General features: G+C 37.4%; 1 protein-coding gene across 1 annotated transcript in view; it reads left to right on the top strand.

The window, feature by feature from the left end:
• TAFA2 (TAFA chemokine like family member 2) overlaps positions 1 to 23913 on the top strand; it is a 517570-nt gene that overhangs the window by 4699 nt on the left and 488958 nt on the right. The gene's annotated exons all lie outside the window — the stretch shown is intronic.

The following is a 23913-nucleotide window of genomic DNA, read 5'->3' as shown; positions in this document are numbered from 1 at the left end:
GTCTCAGTTATCTTTCTTTGTATAACAAACCACTCCAAATTTAGTGGCTTAAAACAACAACCATTTATTTTACTTATGAATCTGCAATTTGGGAGGGTGCAGCGGGGAGAGCTCATTTCTACTTCATGCAGTATCATCTGGGCTGCCTTGAGTAACTCAAAGGCAGGAGTTTGGAATCACCCGAAGATGCACTCACTCATATATCTGACAGTTGATACTGGCTGTCGTCTGGTACCTTAGGTGGATCATTTACACATAGCTTCTCTATGTGGCTGCTTGGACTCCTCGCAGCATGACGGCTAGCTTCAAAAAGAGAGCATTTCAAGAAGGCAAGGTAGAATGCATGTCATTTTTATGGCTTAGCTGTGGAAGTCATATAGTATCACTCCCACCATACTCTGTTGGTTGAAGTAATCACAAGTGTCTACTCAGATTCAAGAGAAGAGCTGTTTCTTGATGACAGGAATGTCAGTGTCATCTTGTAATAAGACATGTGTAGAAGTGTGTGAAAGTTTGAAGATGAGGATCAGTGCGGAACACTTGGGGGCCATTAGCATACTAATATGGCCCAGAGAGTAGATGGGATTGCTTTAGAAGAGTATACCAGGTGAAAGATGTGGATCAAGAATGAATCCCTAAAACACAACAGTATTTTAAGGGGTGGGCTTTGTGAGATGAGACATATTGTGATGCTAACCCTTGGAAAATACACTTTGCCACAGTGAGGATGGAAATTGAAGAAGCCTAAAGAGCTAAATTGCTCTCCACTCTGTAGATTTAACACTCAGAGAGAAGACTCTGGAAGGAGGAGATGACTGCAATTGACACAGTAGGAGAAAAAAGGAAAGACAGGTCAGTTGCTGTGGAAAGAAAAGCTCTAAGAAAATTCCTGAGGTTTTCAAAGGGAATTAGAAAGAGGTTTTGCTATTCTGTTTTGTAAAAATCTACGTATTTTTCACTGTCCCTGGAATTGGACTCTTGTTTTTTTGTGATAGCAAAGATACATTCTAATTGGTTTAAAGGAAGCTAAAAGACAGTGCAAGAATGGCCCAGGGTACCCAGTCATATTCAGGATATATATAAATACACCAAGAATACACCTACATTAGGAATGCTCTATACTATAGTTCTGCTGATAACTTCCAAATACAACTCATTGCAGATTAGATTTGCGTTTAGATCAATACACATTTAACAGATACTTAAAATGTTCAGACAATGCTAGTTGCCAGGGCTATAAAGATGAATAAAACATAATTTGTCATTCTAAATCTAGTGGGATGACCAGATTTATAGATTAGAAGTTTCGCTTAAAATCCTTAGGGATTGAAGGTTTAACAGGATTCTAGAGTCAATATGCCTAATGCTGGGTAAGCTACGTATCTAAGCCATAGGTTCATCATCTACAAAATGAGAAGGTAATAGTTCCTACCACAGTGAACTGGGTTGGGAGGGTTAAATAAGATAATGCATGTAAGATACTTAGCACAATGCCCAGCACATGGAAAGTGCTGATAAAATGGACGATTATTATATAATATAGTAAAACTAATAAAGGTTAAGATGTACACAAGAGATGTCCATGAGGACATTGAGGATTGGAGTATTTATAGGGCTGAGATAGTCCATACACAGGCTCAATACCAGTGAAAATGTGGGGCCATTGTTAAAAATTATTATGAATTAAAGAAGGTGACATCAGAGTATTAAACCAGGTGTGGGAACCTTCTAAGACTGGGGCCTCATGAGATGACATAGGTCATATTCCCATGAAGCTGGTTCTGCCCCCATGGTACCTTTGTGAAAGAAAAAGGCACACTTTTGCCATGCCGCTGTTTGCCCCCACCTGTCCCCTCAACCAGGTACTTTAGCGAAGTGTATAAACTGCACAACTGTACAGAGTAGGATTGGACACTTATCCCAACCAAGAGTTTCAGAGTAGCCTTCTTGGAAGATATGATTAGACTGCTGTCTTGAAAGATAAACAAGGTTTAGCCAAAAAGAAGGAAGATACGGAAGATAAACAGAGAGGACAGAAGTAAGAAACATCTTGATATCAGAGCCAAACTACCACACAAATTCTGCACTACCTGAACATTAATTCAAGGTATGCAATGGGAAAAACAGGTGACAGGAATGTGTTTCAAAAGCCTTGTGTCATGGCAAATAGTCTGGGCTTTAACCTGAAGGCAGTGGGGATCCACTGATGGATGTTAAGCATAGGGTCTACGTGTTTGGATCTGGATTTTAGATGGATTGTTAAGGCTTTAACTTAATGGGGGCAAGGCTGGATACAGGAAGAGAAGGTGTTAAGCTGTTGCAATATTCCAGGACCAAAAAAGATGAGGACCTTTACTAAAGCAGCAGTAGCAAGGATGCAGTGGAGGAGTGAGATTTGGAAAACATTTAAGAGGTAAAATCGGTACCACTTGATGATTGATCATGAGTGAAAAGTGAAGAAGAGGGATGATTCTTATATATATATTTTTGTCTTCAGTAACTTGGTGAATAGTGTAATCATTAATTGATTTTTGGAAATATGAGAGGAAGAATGTTTTTGGGTGGGAAAGTGGGATAAATTTAATCTTAGGTTTCCATTGAAGGGTGTAGGTACCACAAAGGTGATTTGATATACAAGTCTGAAGATGGGGGTCAATGCTAAAGATCTGGGGGCCATTAATACACTGGTGGTAGTTAAGGTCACAAGAGTAGGTGGAATTGCTAAGAAAGTATATCAAGAGAAAGATATAGAATCCTAAAACACAACAGTGTTTAAAGGATGGGCGTAGGAAGAAGAATTCATGACTGTGAATGGGAAGGGTAGGTCATACAGGACAAGAAGAAGTAGGAGAGATTCCGGTTTCAGACACCAAGGGATTAGAGGATTCAAGTAATTAGGAGGACTTGCGGTTTGAAGATGGTGGGATAAGTGGTTGGCATTTGTCTTTCCCTTTGCTAAAAATCATCTAAAAGCAACTAGGAGAATGAGAAAATAAAACAACACAAACCAGGAGACTGCTAAAACTCCATTGCATAAAATGGGTAGAAATGTTAGCAAATCCTTAGAAATTAAGCAAAGATATTTGTAGGAGGGACCAGAGAGAACACATTATTATGAACATCTCCCAAAGAGCCAGAAAAGGAAACTTTTCGAAGTCAATAGGTATAGCCTGGGGAGCAAAATCTAAGTAATTTGTTTGGGAAAGGTGTACATATTGGTTGTGCGAGACCATTGGTAGGGTAAATTGCTAGAAGTGAGATTGGATCCAAATGCATGAAACTTGGAAATTTTGATAAATTTTGCCAAGTTGTCCTCCAACGATTTTAAATTCATTGACACACCAGCTAGCAATGTATAAAAATGCCTGCTTCTCTATGCTTTTCCCAAGAGTGTGTTGTTAAACTTTCTGATCTTTGCCAAACTTATAGGTATAAATTGGTATTTTGGCGTATCTGTATATATGTTTCTCTTCTTGTGAGAAAGTCTGTGCATCTTTTTATATGACCAAGAGCCCATGAAATGTCTTTTTAGATTATTCCCCATTTTCCATATTTTCTTTATAATACTGATTTGGAGAAACTTTTACTCCATAAGGAAAATTAATCATCTTCTCATGATTAAGTTGTAATAATTTTCCCCAACTTTCTTCTTTCAAAGAAAACTTTAGTGGGTTTTCCACATTTTTGTTTTTTTTGTTTTTTTAAAATAATTGCAGCCAAACTAATCAGTCTTTTCTTTTATGACTTTTCAGTTTGGAAACACACTTAGAAATTCCTCCTTTCAGATCAGGATTTTTTCCACATAATTCTTCAAGTTCCTTTATGATTTATTTAAATTTGAGTTTTTGCTTAATTTTGTTTTTTTTTATTATAAGATGGGAAATATGAATCTCAATCTCATTATTCTCTAAAAGGCTGCTCATTGTCCCAACACCACTTATTAAATAATCCATCTTCCTGGTACCTACAGTTGTGGTGAGCATAGTGTAATGTGTACAGCTGTCCAATCACTACTTTTACACCTGAAACTAGTAACACTGTGTGTCAACACAACACATTGTATGTCAGTGTGTAACATTGTGTGTCCTTCAGTAAAAAGGAATAATAATTCGTCTTTCTCCAGTGACTTGAAACATCTAAATTCTTGCCATATTTGATTTATTTCTGGATATGCTAGTTCATTTCTTCCACCATTGGTCTACGATTATCTTAGTACTTTAATTAATTGGCTGAACTAATTCCCTTTTAATATTTTTTTCAGACATGTATTGGATATTACTTGTTTTTTAATCTTAATTTTAATTTAAAAATTGGGGTAAAATACACACACTATAAAATTTAATATTTTAGCCATTTAAAAAAAAATAACATTTATTTATTTTTGACACAGAGAGAGAGCATGAACAGGGGAGGGTCAGAGAAAGAGGGAGACACAGAATCCGAAACAGGCTCCAGGCTCTGAGCCATCAGCACAGAGCCCGACGCGGCGCTTGAACCCACGGGTCGCGAGATCATGACCTGAGCCGAAGTCGGACGCTTAACCGACTGAGCCACCCAGGCGCCCCTATTTTAGCCATTTTTAAGTATACAGTTCAGTGTTATTAAGTACATCCCATTGTTGTGCATCCAGAACGTTTTCATCTTCCCAAACTGAAACTCTGGGCCCATTAAATAACAGCTCTCCATTCCTACTTTCCCCTAGCAACTACAATTGTACTTCCTGTGTCTATAATTTAACCACTGTCAGTACCACGTATAGGTGGAATCGCACAGTATTTGTCTTTTTGTGACTAACCTACTTCAATCAGCACAAGGTTCTCAAGGTTCAACATTTTCTAGCATGTTTCAGAATTTTGTTTCTTTATAAGGCTGAATATTTCAGTGTGTGTGTGTGTGTGTGTGTGTGTGTGTGTGTGACATTTTGTTTATGTATTCATCTGTGGTTGGACACTTGGGTTGCTTTTACCTTGTAGCTGTGGTGAATAATGCTGTTGTGAATATGGGTGTACAGATATCTGTTCACGTATTTGTTTTCATCTCTTTTGGGAATATCCTCAGAAGTGAAATTGCTGGATCTTACAGTAGCTATGTTCCATTTTCCAGGAACCACTATACTGTTTTCCACAGTGACTGCACTATTTTACATTCTCTTTTCACTCTGTGGATAATGTTCTTTGATGCATAGAAATTTTCATTTTGATCAAGTCCAATTTTTTTTTTCCCTTTTGTTGTCTGTGCTTTTGGTGTCATATCTAAGAAATTGCCAAACCTAATGTCATAAACTTTTCCCCAGTGTTTTCTTCTAAAACTCTTGTAATTTTAGCTCTTCTATTTAGGTCTTAACCCATTGTGGGTTAATTTTTCTATGTGGTGTAAGGTGAGGGTCCAACTTCATTTTTGTGTGTGTGTGGATATCCAGTTTTCCCAGTACCATTTGTTGAAAAGACGGTCCTTTCCCGATTGAATGGTCTCGGTTCCTTTGTCAAAAATCATTGGATCATATATTACATGTTAAGTTTTGAATATGTAGAGTTTAGAATCAGCTTGCCTAATTAAAAAATCTTAGTATACTTACTGGAATCGCACGAAATTTAAAATCAGCCTAAGGAGAATTTGTATCTTAATAATGAGTCTTCCTAATCAAGAATGTGGTATACTTTTTCATTTGTTTTGTTTTCTTCAAGTCCTTTAATATTGTTTTAAGATAGCCTTTGTGTAGGTGTCACATACTTTTAATACATTCTCAAGTGTTTTTATGTTTTCTGTTGTTATTATGAGATCTTTTCTTTGTATCTTTTAACTGGTCACATTGTTTTTATATGAAGACTTTCTGAATTCTTTTGTTTTCAGTTCATGGAGGCAAAATAACATCTTTGAATATTTAAATCATTTAATTTTTGTTTTTATTTTTATTTTTAAAAAATAAATTTTTTAAATTTATTTAATCATAAATCATTATGATGAAATGTGTGGGTTACAACTTTTATTTATTTTTCAGCATTATTTTCTTGAGAATTTCTTTATCTACATTAGCTTTTCCTATTCACTTACTCTGGCAGTATCTTTGTACAGATCGTGTACTGGTTCTTTTTTGACTACTCATCCTGAGGGAAGTCAGTTTTTCCAGGGCAAGGTACCTGTGGATACCTCATGTTGGAGCGGAGCTGGGGCCATACTGAGGCTAAATGAAATTTCCTTATGACTCAGGATTTTCTGGTGTGTGTTTTCAAACCTTTACTTTTCTCTACTCAATGGAGATAGGCATCCATGATCAATGGGGTAGGGGGTCTCACAATGCACTATCTCTGTTCAGCCTTCTGTCACAGACACAGACTGCCTCCAAGAATAAGGCTTGCTTGCTTTGATCCTTATTTAGCCCTACTCCATCAGTTTATTGAATTCAAATTCTTTGTTTAACATGGTTTAGAAATTTAATCTGGAAATATTCTGCAACATTTTGATTTGTAAGTCTTTATATATTTTGGATACTATATTGAAAATATATTTTCTCCTCTCTATAGCTTTCTTTTTTTTTTTAATGTTTATTTATTTCAAAAGAGAGAAATCGAGAGTGAGCAGGGGAGGGGCAGAGAGAGAGAGAGGGAGAAAGAGAATCCTGAGCAGGCTCTGCACTGTCAGTACTGAGCCAGATGCAGGGCTTGAACCCATGAACTGTGAGATAGTGACCTGAGGGGAAACCAAGAGTCCAATGCTTAGCCGATTGAGCCACGCAGGGGCCCCTGTAGCTTTCTTTGTTTTGTTTTGTTTTGTTTTGTTTTGTTTTGTTTTGTTTTTTAATTAACCCTTTTATGCTGTCATTTAATTCTTCATTTTAATGTATTAGAATTTTTCAATCTTTTATAGTTATAGTTTTTCTGCATCTTGTTTTATTATTTAAAAAAAAATTTTTTTTAACGTTTATTTATTTTTGAGACAGAGAGAGACAGAGCATGAACAGGGGAGGAGCAGAGAGAGAGGGAGACACAGAATGTGAAACAGGCTCCAGGCTCTGAGCTGTCAGCACAGAGCCCGACGCGGGGCTCAAACTCACGGACCGCGAGATGGTGACCTGAGCTGAAGTTGGACGCTTAACCGACCAAGCCACCCAGGCACCCCTGCATCTTGTTTTAAAAAATTCTTTCTCTAAGGCCATAAACATATTCTGTAACATTATTTTCTAAAATCTTTATCATTTTGTCTTTATATTTGCTTCTCTAATCCTCTTGCAATTGATGTTCATAAATGCAGTGAGAGTGAGGCCCAATGTCATTTTCCTCAATTATCTCAGGTCCGTTTAATAAAAGTCTATCCTCTACCCACCAATCCCTCATGCTACTCCGGTCATATATCAAATGTTCATATATGAATAGATTTTTCTTGGTTTTCTGTTGTTTCTTAGTTATTGACCTAATTATTTATCTCTGTGCTACTAACACACACTCGTCGTTATCATATCTTAATAATGAACCTTAGTATTTGTTACCAACTTGGATGCCTACTAAAATAAGCTGGGTGCTCTTTCAATATTTTCAATATTTTTGGACAGTGTATATTAAATAATGCTCATTTAAAAAATAATAAGTTATTTTTTTTCAGTGAATTATCTGTGGTCTAAAACTTTATTAAGATAAATTCTTTTTCATACTGGTCTGTTTTGATCATATTGACTATGAATACTCCCTATTTTTAAAAATATATTTTCAGTGTTTTGTGACTATTCACTTCCCTTTGATATCACCTTTATTGTTACACCTTAGAAAATATTTTCACTAATTTCCAAGTCTTTTAAAATAGTGTAGTTAATATCTGGCTATAACATATAATAGTATTACATGTATATCATAGAAAATATAGAAAAGTATGATAAGGAAAATAAAAATGACCAATATTTCAGCTACTCAGAGAGGATTATTTTGTTAAATTTTGGTTTCTTTGTTTTCAAACATTTTTTCTCTTACTTCCTCTTTTTCCTTTCTTTCTTAATGGACTTCAGTGTTTATAGCAAGATTTAGATGAAGGACAGAGATTTCCCATCTATCCCCTGCTCCTGTACATGCATAGCCTCTTTCATTATCAACACCCCCACTAGAGTGGACACTTGTTAGAACTGATGAGCCTACATTGACACATCATCATCATCCAAAGTCCCTAGTCCACATCAGGGTTCACTCTTGGTGTTGTGTATTCTACAGGTTTTGACAAATGCATTGTGCAGCCACTATTGCAGTATCATACAGAATAGATCCCCTGGACTGAAAATACTCTGTGCTCTGCCTATTCACCCCTTCCACCAAGAACCCTTGGCAATCATGATCTTTTCTTTATTTTTTCTCTTACTATCTCCACAATTTTTCCTTTTTTAAGAATGTCATATAATTGGAATCATACAGTACATGGCCTTTTTAGGTTGCCTTTAGGCCTTTAGGTTTTTCACTCAGTAATATCCATTTAAATATCCTCCAGGCCTTTTCATGGCTTGATAGCTTATTTATTTTTAGTGCTGAGTAATATCCCATTATTTATCCACTCACCTACCGAAGGATGTCTTAGTTGCTTTCAAGTTTTGGCAGTTATGAGTCAAGCTTTTATTAACCTCTGCGCTCAGGTTTTTGTGTGGAGATAAGTTTTCAACTCATTTGGATTAGTACCAAGGAGCATAATTGTTGGATTGTGTGTTACAAATGTATTTAATTTGGTAAGAAACTGCCAAACAGTCTTTGAAAGTGGCTGTACCGTTTTGCATTCCTTCCAGCAGTGAGTGAGAATTCCTGTTCCTCCACATCCTCGCATGTGGGCATTGTCAGTGTTTTGGACTGGCCATTCTCACACGTGTGGTGGTATCTCATTTTTTCAATCAGGTATTTTTCAAAAATCTTTTATCTTTGTTCTTATATTTCATTTCTCCCTTTGTTAATTTGTATTTTTTTCACTAAGTGGGCTCAGTTTTATAATTTCTTTTCAAAATAACTATCAGTGTTTTTCATTGTTATATCTGTTTTTCTACTTACTTTCCTACGACTCATACTTTGTTCCAGTTCTTTTTTAAAAAAAAATTTTTCTTAACGTGTATTCATTTTTGAGAGACAGAGAGAGAGCATGAGCAGGGAAGGGGCAGAGAGAGGGAGACACAGAATCCGAGGCAGGCTCCAGGCTCTGAGCCATCAGCACAGAGCCCAACACAGGGCTCGAACTCACAAACTGCAAGATCATGACTTGAGCCAAAGTTGGTCACTCAACCGACTGAGCCACCCAGACCAGACGCCCCTAGTTCTAACTTAATCAGCTTTGTTTGTTTGTTTGTTTTTGTTTTTCTTCTGGGGCAGGGGGCAGTTTGTTAGTGCCTCTAGTTAGCTTTTACCTTTAGTAAAGACACTCTGAAATAATTTTCTTTTTGGTGACATTTCAATAGTTAGCTATTTTAAAATATTCCATAATTAAAAAATACTCCATAATTTGTCCTAGATTTTTCTACTTTCCGTAAGTATTTTCAGTTTTCATTTCATATTCTCTCTGATCTGCTCATCAGTTGCTCTAAAAAAAATTCCAAGTCCGTATGTTAGCTTGTTGACATCCCTATGAAAAATGGAGACTTAAAGAAATGAGATTTTGCACTGTTTAAAGTTAATATTTAGAATTATTTATTTATTTTAATAACCCATTCAAAAGGAAGACTCACCGTTACAGTTCTGACATGATAGAAGGTGGCAAAGTTTTCATGGACTGGGTGAACTGTGAGGTTATAGTTAGTGATTTAATTATCTTAAGTTTGGTGAACAAATTCAACCCCTCATGAAACATTTTGCTTACAATTTGAAGTGAAAAGTTCTCATTAGCAACTCTCAGATGTTCTAAGTCAACAGTCCTGGGAATTTTACTACTGAAATCCACTTGTGAATATTTTAGAACAACTCTTTGTCCTTGGTATACAGAAATTTAGTTTTATATTGATTTAGATTAAGGTAGATTTAATTTATTTTGTGGTTACTGTATGTAAATATTCTCTAAACTTCTCCCGTATCTACCAATGCTTTGCATTTCCAAAAGCACTTATGTTAGCAACTTATTTTGTTTTCTATTAAATACAAATAAAATTGTATTTTGTTTATAATTAAATTGGTTTCATTTATAATTTTAACCAAAGCTAATTTTTCATTTTTACACTTAAATAACCAAATTAATTTCTTTTAGTTATGTGTTTGAATTCTTAGAAGTCAACCTAGGTTCTTATTTTCAGAGCTGGATGTGGAGCATGTTTTAATTCATCAATTTATGGAGATAAAATATTAATAAGAAGAACTTCTAAATTGTATTTTTTAAAAATGTGTTTTCTTTAAAACTTTTCTTTTACTATGCTCACCTTGACATATTTATTCTTATTAATTAAAATATAATTTTGTCCTCATCTTTTCTCAATCAGTCCAAATCACAGGTTTCACATATTGCCACTTTAATCCCATCATCTCAAATCTTAAATGCCAAAATGTCTACCTACTTTGCAAGTATGATATTATTCAATGTCCTATGTAAATGTGTAACTGCTTGAAAAAATGTCCTTCAGAATATCTTTGGTAAATAGAAAACGATTCCAATTTAAATGTCCTTTGATATCTACTCTGATTATCATTGCTTTATTGACTTTGTGACTTACAATGAGGAATCAACAAAATATAAAATAGGAAAATAAGTGGTTAGGAACAACTCTTTATCCAAGAATATTCAGAAAATCTATTTGATTCATAGATTTAAGAGTGTACATAGAAAAAGTAGCACTATATTACAGAATATGGAGCAGTATTTGGTATGTTATAGGTAGTAAATACGTTTTTACTAAGTGAATGAATGAAATTCAGACTTTTCACAAGTATGGTTTGGGTTAAAATGTTTAGTTCTTTGCTGAATAGCAAATGGTAGTATTTCTTTTAAAAAAAAAATTTTTTTTTAATGTTTATTTTCGAGACAGAGCATGAATGGGGGAGGGTCAGAGAGAGGGAGACACAGAATCCAAAGCAGGCTCCAGGCTCTGAGCTGTCAGCACAGAGCCCGACGCGGGGCTCAAACTCACAGACCGTGAGATCATGACCTGAGCCGAAGTCGGACGCTTAACCTACTGAGCCACCCAGGCGCCCCACAAATGGTAGTATTTCTTTCGACTAACCTTATTCCTCACTTTAGTAACTTTGGAAGTGAAAGTTTACGCATAGCATTTTAAGGAATGGGAGAGATATGTTAAACATGGGAGGGAATCTCTTCTACCTTTCCTTTCCTTCCCTCTCTTCCTTTCTTCCACTCTTTGTCTTTATAAATTAGCAATTTAATTCAGATTCACTAAAACAAAAATCCAGAAGTAAAGCTTCTCTTTCCCTTCTCTTATTTTCATCCATCTAATTCAGTAGAATTTTGGTATGTATTTTTAGGTAGGTTTTTTTTTTTTTTTTTTTTTTTTTTTGGAAAAAGATTCTCAGATGCAGATTTGTTTGCAAGAAGTTTACTGAAGAATGCCCTTGGAATCAATAGGGATCAAGGGAAGTAAGAATGGCAAGATGGAGCGTTAAGCTGTGAGGCAGCTGTGACAACGGCCTTGGCCATCTCCAGGGGAGCTCTGGAATTAGTATACCCCTTCAGAGTTCAACTTTGAATGGAGTGCTAGACTTTTATACTCTTACATCTAGATTAGTCACTGAAAGTGGGGTGCCCCCAGGAAAAGGGCTTAGTCTTGGGAGAAATGGCTCTCTTGAGCTGACTTAGGAGAAGTCTGACAGAACCCACCTCATAATGATTAGCTCTGGCCCACTGATTACTTGATCTCCCGCGGTCAGGCTCTCTGTCGTCACCAAGGTACAGCAGCACTATAGACAGACAGCTTCTCTCTCACACACACCGTCTCCCTCTCAATAGTGTGTAACTCACTGCTGCAGTTGGCATAGTTTGATCCAGAACCTTAGGGATCTATGCTGTGATTTCAGTGGAGGGACCCGGCATAAATACCACATGATATCCTTTCTCGTCATTGCCACCTTTAATTCTGAAGGGTCTGTCAGATCATATGGCCCAAGCATTACAACCCGAACCTGCGGCAAGTCTCCTTCCTGCTTTGGGTCTCGCTCAGACTTTCATGTTACCTGGTAAGTGTGTCAGACTGGTATTTCCTTGTATGTAACATGCTGCTTCTAGAATCCAAAGAGGAATACAAGGCATTATATTTCCTTTTTTTGTGCAGGAAGATACAAGATGCAATTACTTGTTTCTTGATTTAGAAAGAATGTCATAGGGTATCCCAGATCACTTAACACCTACATATTACTTACATGGCATTTCCCCGAATCCTTACAGGGTCTAACTTCCACTCTGTAAGGCATGTTATACCAAGGCCCGTTATTTGTATGCTACTTCTTGTTTATCCAATCTGATTAGCACAGTACCATCAATACAGCGACCAACCCAATGTTCTACCAAATGACCAGGTCAGGTCTCTTCTAACTATGTTATGTCAGAGAGCAAAAGTATTAACCTAGTTATGGGTAAGACTACAAATATACATACATAGCTGCTTCAAGTAAATTCAAACAGTTTCTGATCTTTCCGATAGGGATGGAGAAAATGATACTTTCATCAGATCAGTAATGGCATAACAAGCAGCAGAGGCCATGATAATCTGTTTTAGCAGAGAGGCCACATGGGGCCTGCAGTTGCATTTGGGATTACTTTCTAATTGAGGTAATTCTCCGGGATATGTCTATTTTTTGTAGGGTCCAAGCTAGCTAAATAAATGATGAGAACCAGCAGCCATGCATCCTTTAGGTTTTTAAGGGGGGCACTGATCTCTGCTACTCCCTCACCCTCCATCCAGGGATAGAATACTTCATAAAAATTTATAATCTTCAGGGAGGGTAAAGTTTCAGACGATTCTACAGTCTAAGGAACCAATATGGGAGTTCTGCAAGTTACCAGGTATATCCATTATAACTATGCATTTAAGAGCAAGAGAGGTGACCACTGGATGGTCTGTGGATCCACTGTTAGCAGAAACTTGGCCAAGACTCCATTTATTACTTTACTCATATATGCTGGTACTCTAACAGAGGAAACATGATGATGCTTCAGTATCAACTCAAACCCTGTGTCCCAAAGCCCTTGAAATGTTTGAGTATTTTCTTAGCTGAGTAAATGAATTAGGTCAAATCCATCTGGGGAGGGACTAAGGAAATTGTTAACCTATTATCAATAACCCCAAATGTGAACAAGTGGATGGAAACTGCCTTTTGTTGCCTTGTTCAGAAACTGGAGGGTATGAGTATTTTGGGAAAGTTTCAGTCTCCTATGTTCATATACAAAGATATCTTACCTAAAAATAATGATTTAACTTTATGTCTCTCAAGTGAGAATTCTACAAGTTTCTTTCCTTTCTAGACATGTTCCTTTTGTTTTGAATCAGGAGGGTAGGTCTTAGTGCTGAACTTTCCCATCTTCTAGTAAAGGTTTTGACTTTTCACTGTTGAGCAGGATGCTAGCTTGTTATATGTGGCCTTTATTTTGTGAAGGTACATTCCTTCTATAACTCATTTTTTGAGAGTTTTTAATCCTGAAAGGAGGTTGAATTTTGTCAAACGCATTTTCTGTTTCTATTAAGATGATCATATGATTTTTACCCTTCATTCTGTTAATGTGGCATCACATTTATTGATATTCTTCTGTTGTACCATCCTTTCACCCCAGGGATAAATCCATCCTGATTATGACATATGACCCATTCAATGTGCTGTTGAATTCAGTTGGCTTGTATTTTATTGAGGATTTTTGCATCTACATTCATCAGGCATATTGGCATGTGATTTTCTTCTCTTGTAGTACCCTCTTTAGCATCAGGGTAATTCTGGCCTCATAAAATGAGCTTAAACTGTTCCCTCCTCTTCAATTTTGTGGAATAACTTGAGAAGGATTGGTAGTAATTCTTCTTCAGTGTTTAGTAGAATTCACTAGTGAAGCCATCTTTTCTCTGTTCTCAGCTGCCCCCAGGTGTTCTAATTACACTCATTGCCTCAACACTCTGGGTGAGGTGAGAAGGTAGTAGGCCTTTGTGGGCAGTGCCCTGAAAGCCTGGGGCTGCCTTTTCTCTGAGGGAGAAATTACAGGCTGAGTGGATCTCTCTCAGCCTGACCTGGGTGGCTTGAGGGAGGGTCTGACACAGATAAAGTGAAACTGTTTCTGTTACCCACTTCAAAGCAAAATTCTTAATTTTATGATCCCCTGGGGTGTTGCAAATTCTCAACAGGATTCTGGAGGTTGCATAAAAGTATTTTGGCTCAATAATTGTTGTTTTACCAGTGTCTCTGCTGGGAGACCAGGGCTGGAACTTCCTATTCTATCATCTTGCTGGTATAGCTCAAATGTCTAAAGCAGCTCTTCTATTTTATTTTATTTTATTTTATTTTATTTTATTTTATTTTATTTTATTATTATTTTTAAATGGTTATTTATTTTTGAGAGAGAGGGAGAGAGAGAGAGAGCACAATCTGGAGAGGGGCAGAAAGAGAGGGAGACAGAGGATCCAAAAGCAGGCTCTGCACTGTCAGCACAGAGCCCATTGTGGGACTTGAACTCACAAACCATGAGATCATGACCTGAGCCGAAGTGGGATGTTTAAATGACTGAGTCACCCAGGTGCCCCTTCATTGTATTTTAGAGAAAGACAGAGAAAGAGAGAGAGCGAGCAGAGGAGAGGGGCAGAAGGAGAGAGAGAGAGAGAGAGAGAGAGAGAGAGAGAGAGAGAGAATCTTAAGCAGTTCCATGCTCAGCATGGAGCCTGATGTGGGGCTCCATCCCACAACCCTGGGATCATGACCTGAGCCGAAACCAATAGTCGGATGCTCAACCCACAGAGTCACCCACGCGTTCTTAAATCAGCTCTTCTTAGCCTGGGGTGCTTGAATGGGTCAGGAATTGTTGGACTCCTTGAAAGAGTTTATGAAAATTTTAGAGAAGTATGTGTTTTCATCAGGTTCTCAATGGCTCTCTGAAAAGTGAGGAGGCCAAACGGTGTTTATGTGCTGGTATTGGTGTCAACTGGGAATTTGGTTCAACTTCTTTGTGTTTAACACCTTTTTCAGAATTTTTTTTTTATCTTGGTTCACATTTCTTGGCACCTACTACCCATTTTAATCACTGTTTCCATGGGATGGGGACAATCTGAGTTCCAAATAACAAAGTTTTGCAAGACATCCCATTTGTTAGTTGCAGCTACCTATAACTGGGATAAAAAATAATTGATTTTAAAGGACTTCAGTGGTTGAGAAACATTTTTATGCTTTAGCTTGGATTATAACTTCTACAAGACCAGAGTATGTATATTTACGAAGCACACTACCACACACAGGAGTACTTAATAGCAACTTGTACTTTAAGTAATTATCAAACAAATTGAATTTACTTAAATTTTCTTTTCTTTCAAAAATTTTTACTTATTTATTTTTGAGAGAGAGAGAGAGAGAGAGAGAGAGAGAGAGAAGGGAGAGAGAGAATCCCAAGCAGGTTCCAAGGCCAGCGTGGAGCCTGACACAGGGCTGAATCTCATGACCATGAGATCATGACCTGAGCCAAAATCAAGAGTGGATGCTCAACCAACTGAGCCACCCAAGCACCCCTGAACTTACTTAAATTTTCAAGTAATTACCCTTAAAACTAGGCAGATAATCCATAAGCAGAGGGATTTTTCCTCTGAATTCTAAAGTGTGGCTTTAGACCTATTCAATCCCTCCTTTCTTGCTCAAATAGGAGGGATTGAAAACTGTTTGGTATATTAGCAGCTACCCAGTCTAAGTCCAGAAGAGAAAGACAGACATTTATAGTGACTCCTGGATATAAATTCATTAGAGAAACGGGGCAAAATTTGTGGTCTTAAAACTTCCTGGGTTGCTGGTATAAATGCTACAGTTACTTCACATCTTGACTATAATTATTTCCACCAAAGAGAACAAAATACATTACTTGTGGCCTGTGTTTTATAAAATTTCATAGTTGCATTAAAAAAACCCTAGAATATGAGGCAAATATTTCAAGTAGTAATCATTGTTTGAGCTTATTTTGGGGCATCTCTGGCACCCTCATATTAAGTTTTAATCTTCTGTAAATAATTTTTACCTTGGAATTTACATCTCTTGGACTAAATGAGGTATATTTTTTATTCTCAGAATAATGAAATAGTTAAGAAACTTATTGTAGCAGCACAGTTGCAATTTATATTTTTTTCTCTCAAGGGTTGGATTACACCTTTGGTAATTCAGAATGCTGTGTGAACAAAAAAAACAAATGTTTTCAAATATTTCATTTGTATTAGTACTTTTTTGGAGGGATAGAGTGTATTACAATCTCAATGATTCTAACAGTCTTTTAAAGGAAACAGTGAGGTCTGTCAAGGAAAGAACTGAAGCTTAGACAATGTTTGTTTGTTTATTTATTTATTTATTTATTTATCTCTATGCCCAATGCAGGGCTTGAATTCATGACCCCAAGATCAAGACCTGAGCTGAGATTAAGAAGATGCATAACTGACCAAGCCACCCAGGCATCCCATAATGTTATTAAGGAGAGAGGAGTAGGGTGACTTTTCCTCTATAGATGTCAGAGGACTTTGGTAGGCTCAGCTATAATACCTTGTCAACTTGCAAAACATCTAATGGTGACTGAGAGGAGTTTTCCTAGAGGATATCCTTGGAGAATTTGAAACTTGATCATAAAAAGAGGGAGACCTTTATTCAAAACCCACAAAGACAAAACTGGAACAGGTACATTGTGAAACAGAGCACTCTGTGAAGCATCTCCTTACAAGTACGTTCTTGGAGAGGCTGTTGAGTTTCCATTGCTGAGTATTGAATGTTATTAAAATGAGAAAGAGATTTTGGGTGGGTCTAGGATAGTTTGAAGGAAAACTGAGTGCTTTTGGAAATTTCCTTTCCAATCCTATGAGTTGATGATAAGTATAGACTGAATCTCTTCCTACCCACTTTTTCCTGATTTGCTATATGCCTTGAACCACAAAGGGATAATTATATTATGATTTTTAACAGTATTTATTGCTTGATTACAAGCTTCATAAAATCTGGTGATTTGTTGTGAAGTTAGTTGTTAATAATAAAGTTACTACTAATAAAGCACTGAACTTTGGGAAGCACTAATAAAGCACTGAACTTTGGGAAGAATTTATTTTGAAAGGTAAACTGGAAATGTTATCCCTGTAATTGTCCTTTTCACTCACTTGTATTAGCTGTGCTTTATCAGCAGAAGAGAAAGGACTTACAGGAAAGAAGCCAAGAATTTTGAATAACCCTGGTACATTTATGAGAATGCTTTCTGTCTCACATAAGGAAATAATCAAAATGTGAGAGCCACTGGTCTAATCCATAGCCTTGTACACGTTTGCACGGTGTTAGGGCCAATACTCCAATAGAGGTAGGATTTCATAATAGAGGTTGACCCAGAGAACCCAAGCACAAATCCTGAATAATTACAAAAGAAGACCTATTATCATTAAAAATCCTTTTCTTATTATACTCAGAGTTCTATGGCTATATTTTCTAAATTTAAAATTTAATTAATTTTAAAATTACTTAATTAATTTTAAAGAAAGAGAGTGCATGAGTTGGGGGGGGAGTGGCGGGGGGGGGGGAGAGAGAGAGAATCTTAAGCCGGCTCCATGCTCACCATGGGACCCAAAGTGGGACTTGATCCTAGGACCCTGGGATCGTGCCCTGAGCTGAAATCAAGAGTCAGACATTCAACCAACTGAGCCACCCCGGTCGCCCCTCTGCTTTTTAAATGTAAAACAAACATAGTCTCTATACCTAATCTGCTTTGTCATTCATGTAATTGGATCAATGAGCTAATACCTTCATTTTGTGATGATGTCACCATCTCTGCTTAATTAGATTGTGCTTTCCAAAGGGCAGGTGCTATCTATGTACAATTAAATGTGTAGTGAGTCCACTTAGATGATGATGTTTTAATGTTAGTCCTAATGGATCTCTTGTTGCATGGTGTTCACTTGTGTTTGTCATTACACCTTGGTGGAACTTGATTTCTATAGGTTTCCCATCAGTTGTCTAACTAGAGATTTCACTGAATACCTCTAATATTGGCAATTCCACTAATTCTTTGTGTGGCTCATTACGCTATCTAATTAACCTCTACATTAAAAAATGTGTGAAACAAAACCTGAATACAACTCCTCTTATATTTACTGCCTCCTCACATACAATTATATTTTATTATCTCATTTCCTTTTACTCCTTTATTTTTTCTAGCATTTTGGAACAGGCACATCTTCACTTATGCTATTTAAATTTTTCATTTTTAAAGATTTGTCTCCTCAGTTTCATGCACATCTTTCTGTGGTGGGAGTATCTTCTAAATGTATAAACGTTACCGTTCAAAGACTCCAGAACCTCTGTCATGATTTATTTTTGTTGCTATAAAGCAACAGTGTATATACACTATCATGCTTGTTCAGAAACACTAGTATTTGCCTGCAGTTGCGCTGTTTTGACACTGGGTGGCCAAAATGTACAAAAAAATTGAAACTAAAACTTGCCTGGGCAACATTCTGATCCTTTTGGGTGACAGAAATCATTCTCTATCATACTAAAAAGGGAGGAAATTTTGTATAGGGATTCAAAGAGAGCTTGCATGGAGAAATTTCAGAGCTCGAGCTTGAGCTCTCTGGAAATAATTAGATCAGAACAATATGTAGGGTGAAAAGTACGCCGGACTGGAAACTGGGAGACGGAGTTCTTGTTTATGTTCCTGAGTCAATAAAAATCGAATTACAATTCTGGCTGCCCTCACTTTTTACCTGAATTACTTGAACAAGTTATCTAACCTCTGAGCCTTAGTTTATAAATCATAAAATGAGATGATATCTATTTTAGAGAACTATTATGAGAAGAAAGAGAGAAGTTAGTTTTCTTTCTTATTTTTGATGGAAAATTTGTGAACATTGCTCTCTACTTAGTTTCAGTTAAAAACAGTCTTTATTGTGTGGTCATTTAGTTTAGTGGATTTCATCCCCCTTCTCTCCATTCTTAGCCATATTCTGTGAATGAACAAAACTGTGGATTATTAATCTATTTAGTCAGCAAATAATAGAGGGAAATGAGACTTTGAGCTAAAGGTTAGGACGACCCAGCCTCTTAAGTATGGTACTGAAAATTGACTTTCGTCTTGGTCTGTTCCTCCAGAATGTACCTTTTCTGTGTGAAATCTTTGGTTCCCTGTTGAAGCGACAGTCTGTCTGCTTCCACAACCTTACGTAGGGTAAGTGGGGAGAGGAAAGTGGTTGCAAAGGGGGTGAGAGGCCAAAGGCAATCTAATTAATGCAGTAAACCAGGCAGGAAGAATGAGGTTTAGAAGAAATATCAAATGGCCATGATTACTACAAGCACGATAAATCAAGAGATGGGCCATCTGGAGCTATAGGCTGTAGGAGGTTGTATTGCTCCTTAAGTGAAGACAGAAGAAAGACCGCTCTGGGTAACCGTTACAAAAATCTTATGAAAGAAGACAGCCAATGAATTAAATGAGGAACAGTGGTTAAAGAGCCTGGACTTCTTTCCTCAAACCAATGGAAATTTTTGTTTCTGATGGAGCAAGAGAACAGTTAGTAAGACAACACCTACAAAGCCAATGATCCTGCCCTCCAAATTTATGTTGTTGAGACTGGTATGTTCATTATATGGGCCACTAATTTCTCATATATCTGGGATTTGTCAGTTTCTTCCCAATCCTCAATCCATGTGAGATGTTCATAATCATTCTATAGCTGTTTACTTGCTTCCTACCTAGTTCCAGAAGTCATGAGATCTCAGACTACTGTAATATTAATAGCTCCTTTCTGTGAACAAGTGGTGTCTGTAAAATAGTTTTTTGTGTGTGTGCTGCTTTATCCTATAGAACTAAAATGTCCAAAAGGCCATTATTCATATAACTTAACATTAAGCTCATTACTAACTGGGCATAAACTATTAAGTGTAGTCAAGGCATTGCTTTATTCTTCTCCCAATGCCTTGATGTCTCAGGCTATATACAGCCTTTTGTGATGGTCACTTGGTCCATAAAACTAATATGTCTTTGACCAGTTGAATAGATTTGACTCTTGACTCTCAGATGATCTCTCTATTTTGGACTGCTGTTCTTGGCCACTTCAGCCACATTTCTCCCCTTAGAAATTTTCAGGCAATAAGCAGGCAATAAGCAGGCAAATTTCACATTTGTTCCCAAACAACGGGGGAAACAAATGTTAGATTCTCCCAAGGCTCTTTTTCTCTCTGGTCTCTGCAGCTCAGCAAGCATCCAGGCAGGCAAAGAAACCAAGAAGGCCCATCTCACCTTATCCCTCCTTGTGGCAGACCTCAGTGATTACAAGGGATGAGGATACCTAGACATTAGAGACCCAGGCAAAACACCAGCATCTAAGTTGTCAAAGGGAAGGGCTCTTACTGAGTTCAACAGGAAGCTAATGCTGGGTTTCTTCCTTACCTAGTTACTCTGGCAACATGGGAAAAAGGTTTATGTGCTTGTAATTTAAATGAGTTGATCATGGTAAGCTAGGGTTTGGAGTCTAGGGCTATTCTTCTTTGATCCTTGATTGAATATAACACTGTGGAGAAGTGGAACTTCCTGTGAACCGTAGGAGCCACTGTAGTTCAGCTGTTGGAGCAAACTGGACTTCAGTTACTATTCTAAAACAAGGCTTAGTGCTCAACTGTGCATGGAAACAGCTGAATGTAGGAAATAGAAACAAGTAGGTGGGACTCTGGAGGTCAGCAGGCCAAGATAGACCTTAAGGAGTAAGTCTGAGATCCTTGTCTCTGGAGATGTGTGTGTGTGTGTGTGTGTGTGTGTGTGTGTGTGTGTATTTGTACAGCAATGAAAAAGGCTAATTTCATAGACCATGTCAGCATTGTTCAAGATTTCCAGAAGTCACTTGAGGATCTAATCTCTAGATGAATGTAATTCATGTGATCAGCACGATGAAAGCATGAAATCATTATTATTGGATATTAAGGTAAGTGTGATCATATGTTATTCCAAAATCTTGTCCATTGACATATGTTCATTACCCATCCATCTATCCATGTCTAAAGCTTCACGAGGTGAAATACAAATGTACTAATGTGGGATAATTTATGAAATTTATAAAAATGAGTCAATTATAACACAATGTAGTGAGTGTGAAGATGGAGGGAAGTATCAGATGATTTTCTAGAGGGGCTAACCTTGGTCCTGAGCCATAATGAATGAGTTGGAGTTAACTAGGTGAGATTATTTATAGATGTGGTAGGGCCAAGGGTTTCAATCAAGCCCATTTGGGAAGTTATTTATGATAGGTATTTTTCCTCTTAACTCTTTGGAACACGTTAAGAAATCAGGAAGTAAACAAAGTCTTTAACCAAAACAGATTATGTGGGGTCCATTTACCAACAATGAAATAATTACTGCCATGTAAAGGTTGCTACTGATTTCTAACTAACAAGTCAGATTTTATAATACTGTTGATAAATCTTAATTGTCCATTAAAGCCTTGGGATTGATTCAATGGCTAATGTGGAAAGTACTCTAGTGAGAAAGAATTACAGAGGCATGTTCCATTGTATTGGTGAAAGCTGTTGCACAGACTATCTGATAATGACAGCAAATCTGGAGACTTGATAATCTGGACAAACTTCTTGTTCTTACTCAAGATAGGTGTCCTTTATACTGTGCTGGGAATATTCTGCTTTTCACAGATCAGTCCACAAGACATCTAGTGGATTAAGCTACCATGCAAAATGCTAACCTTCTGGGATACCTATTGTACCAGATTGTAAAGATCAAAACAACTTCTTCCTTTCCCTGTACCAGGTTCTTGAATATGTTATTGTAGCTCTATCCATTACGAGGCTGGCCTGATGAGCTGCTTAGTCAAGGAGACCGTAGTAAACACGATGCAAGCCGAGCCTTGGAAGGTGCTTAAGTACTGAGGCTTCCCCTATCGCTACTCTTAGAAGCCTGTGTTAAACAGCCAGGCAGGCCTACTAGATGGTGAGAGACACGTGGCCTAGTTACTCCCTGATACTCCAGGGTATGGTCAGCCGATTGTCAGATAAGGAATGAGGCACTAGACTTTCAGGTCACCACAGATACCTAAGCTGAGTCCAGAGAAACTATGCAGCTGAGCCTAGCTGAGCTCAACCCAAATTGCTAATTCACAGAAATGTGAACTCAATAAATACTTGTTCTGGGGCGCCTGGGTGGCTCGGTCGGTTGAGCGTCCGACTTCAGCTCAGGTCATGATCTCACGGTCCGTGAGTTCGAGCCCCGCGTCGGGCTCTGTGCTGACAGCTCGGAGCCTGTTTTGGATTCTGTTTCTCCCTCTCTCTCTGCCCCTCCCCTGTTCATGCTCTGTCTCTCTCTGTCTCAAAAATAAGTAAACGTTAAAAAAAAATTAAAAAAAAATATTTGTTCTTTAAGTCACTACAATTTTGGAGTGGATTATTCCATTTGCTACATATAGGACAGTTTTCCCGCCTCAGTTCTTTCTCACACCACTCCATGGAGTAGTTCTCTTGATTTCTCTTCATGGCGTCTGTCTGCTTATTTGATCTTTGGTGTCTTGATTACCGACCAGAAAGTATTTAAAGAGTATTTATTGTGTTAGGTAGTATGCTAGGTGATGGGGAGTCTAAAAGTTAATAACATATGCATGCCACCTTGGATTGTATGGAATGGATTCGGTGCTTCTTCTGTTCACCTAAGTAGACAAAAACACCTAAAAGATGAGTGGGAGAGGCATTATTGGGAAAGATAGAAATAAGGCGGTTAGCGCCAAAGAAACAAAACAAGAGGAGACAAGCAGCAATGAGAGGCTTGTGATATTCCTTTTCATGTATGTACTGGGAATCAGAACTTTGTGTTCATCTGTTCTAATACTCCCTGCCCCGGGCTGACTACGGAGAGGGGCTGGTGCTAAGTTTTCCTCTCTTTTCCATCACTCCTTTCTGTTCTCATTAATGAAGCCAAGTTCCTTGGCTAAGGCTTTTCCATATCCAAAAATCCAAATGATTTTTATTTCTCTGTAACACAGGAGATAGCACGTTTTAGCGGTGGTGCTTGGGAACATAGAGAAAAATCAAAGCCTAGGCCAAACCGAACCGAAACCAAAAACTGGCTTTAGATTTAGGTAGATCTGGTTTGAATCCCAGCTCTGCCATTTCATGACAGTGAAATTAAGTCTCAATTTTTTTTCATATGTATAATGGGGGTAATATCATCTATTTTAAGGGATGTTGTGAGGACTTGAGATAAAGATTTGAGATAACGTATTAAACCTCTGGCAGAAAGCTTAAAGTGCCCCAAAGTGACATTTTAGTACTCCCTCAGAATATGAAGAGCTATACACAGTTACAATTGGTGAAGTTCAGCATTCCAAGCAGTGATTTTTTATTGCTTACACAGGAGGAAGTGGACAGTTTAAACAAATAGATGATAAGCATCATCTCAAGATTTCTATCAAACTAGGAATGTATTTGCTATTTTATTCTGGGGAGAAAACAAAAGATTTGGTTTTAAAGTCTAGGAGGTGCTGGAAATAGGAATACCTTGATCTAAAAATCACTAGGAATTATCTGGATACTGACAAATAGTACGAATGTTGTTATAGAATTCCAGTATCATATGACGCTGGATAAGAAATTCTCTGTTGTATTTTGTAGTTAATTCATACATTTGTTCTCTTTACTTTTTTCATATTTTTATAAAGACAGGCTTAATTAGGAAAATAAGGATGAAAATGCCATTTTAACAAAAAATAGTTTCAGCAATATGATAAAATTATAGATTTTCCTACAACCACACAGAACTAATGAATTAGAAACTGAAGGATTATGA

Source organism: Panthera uncia, chromosome B4 (genome assembly GCF_023721935.1).
Source record: "Panthera uncia isolate 11264 chromosome B4, Puncia_PCG_1.0, whole genome shotgun sequence".
In the NCBI taxonomy this organism is placed as follows: Eukaryota; Metazoa; Chordata; class Mammalia; order Carnivora; family Felidae; genus Panthera; species Panthera uncia.
This window is presented reverse-complemented; position numbering and strand designations above follow the sequence as displayed.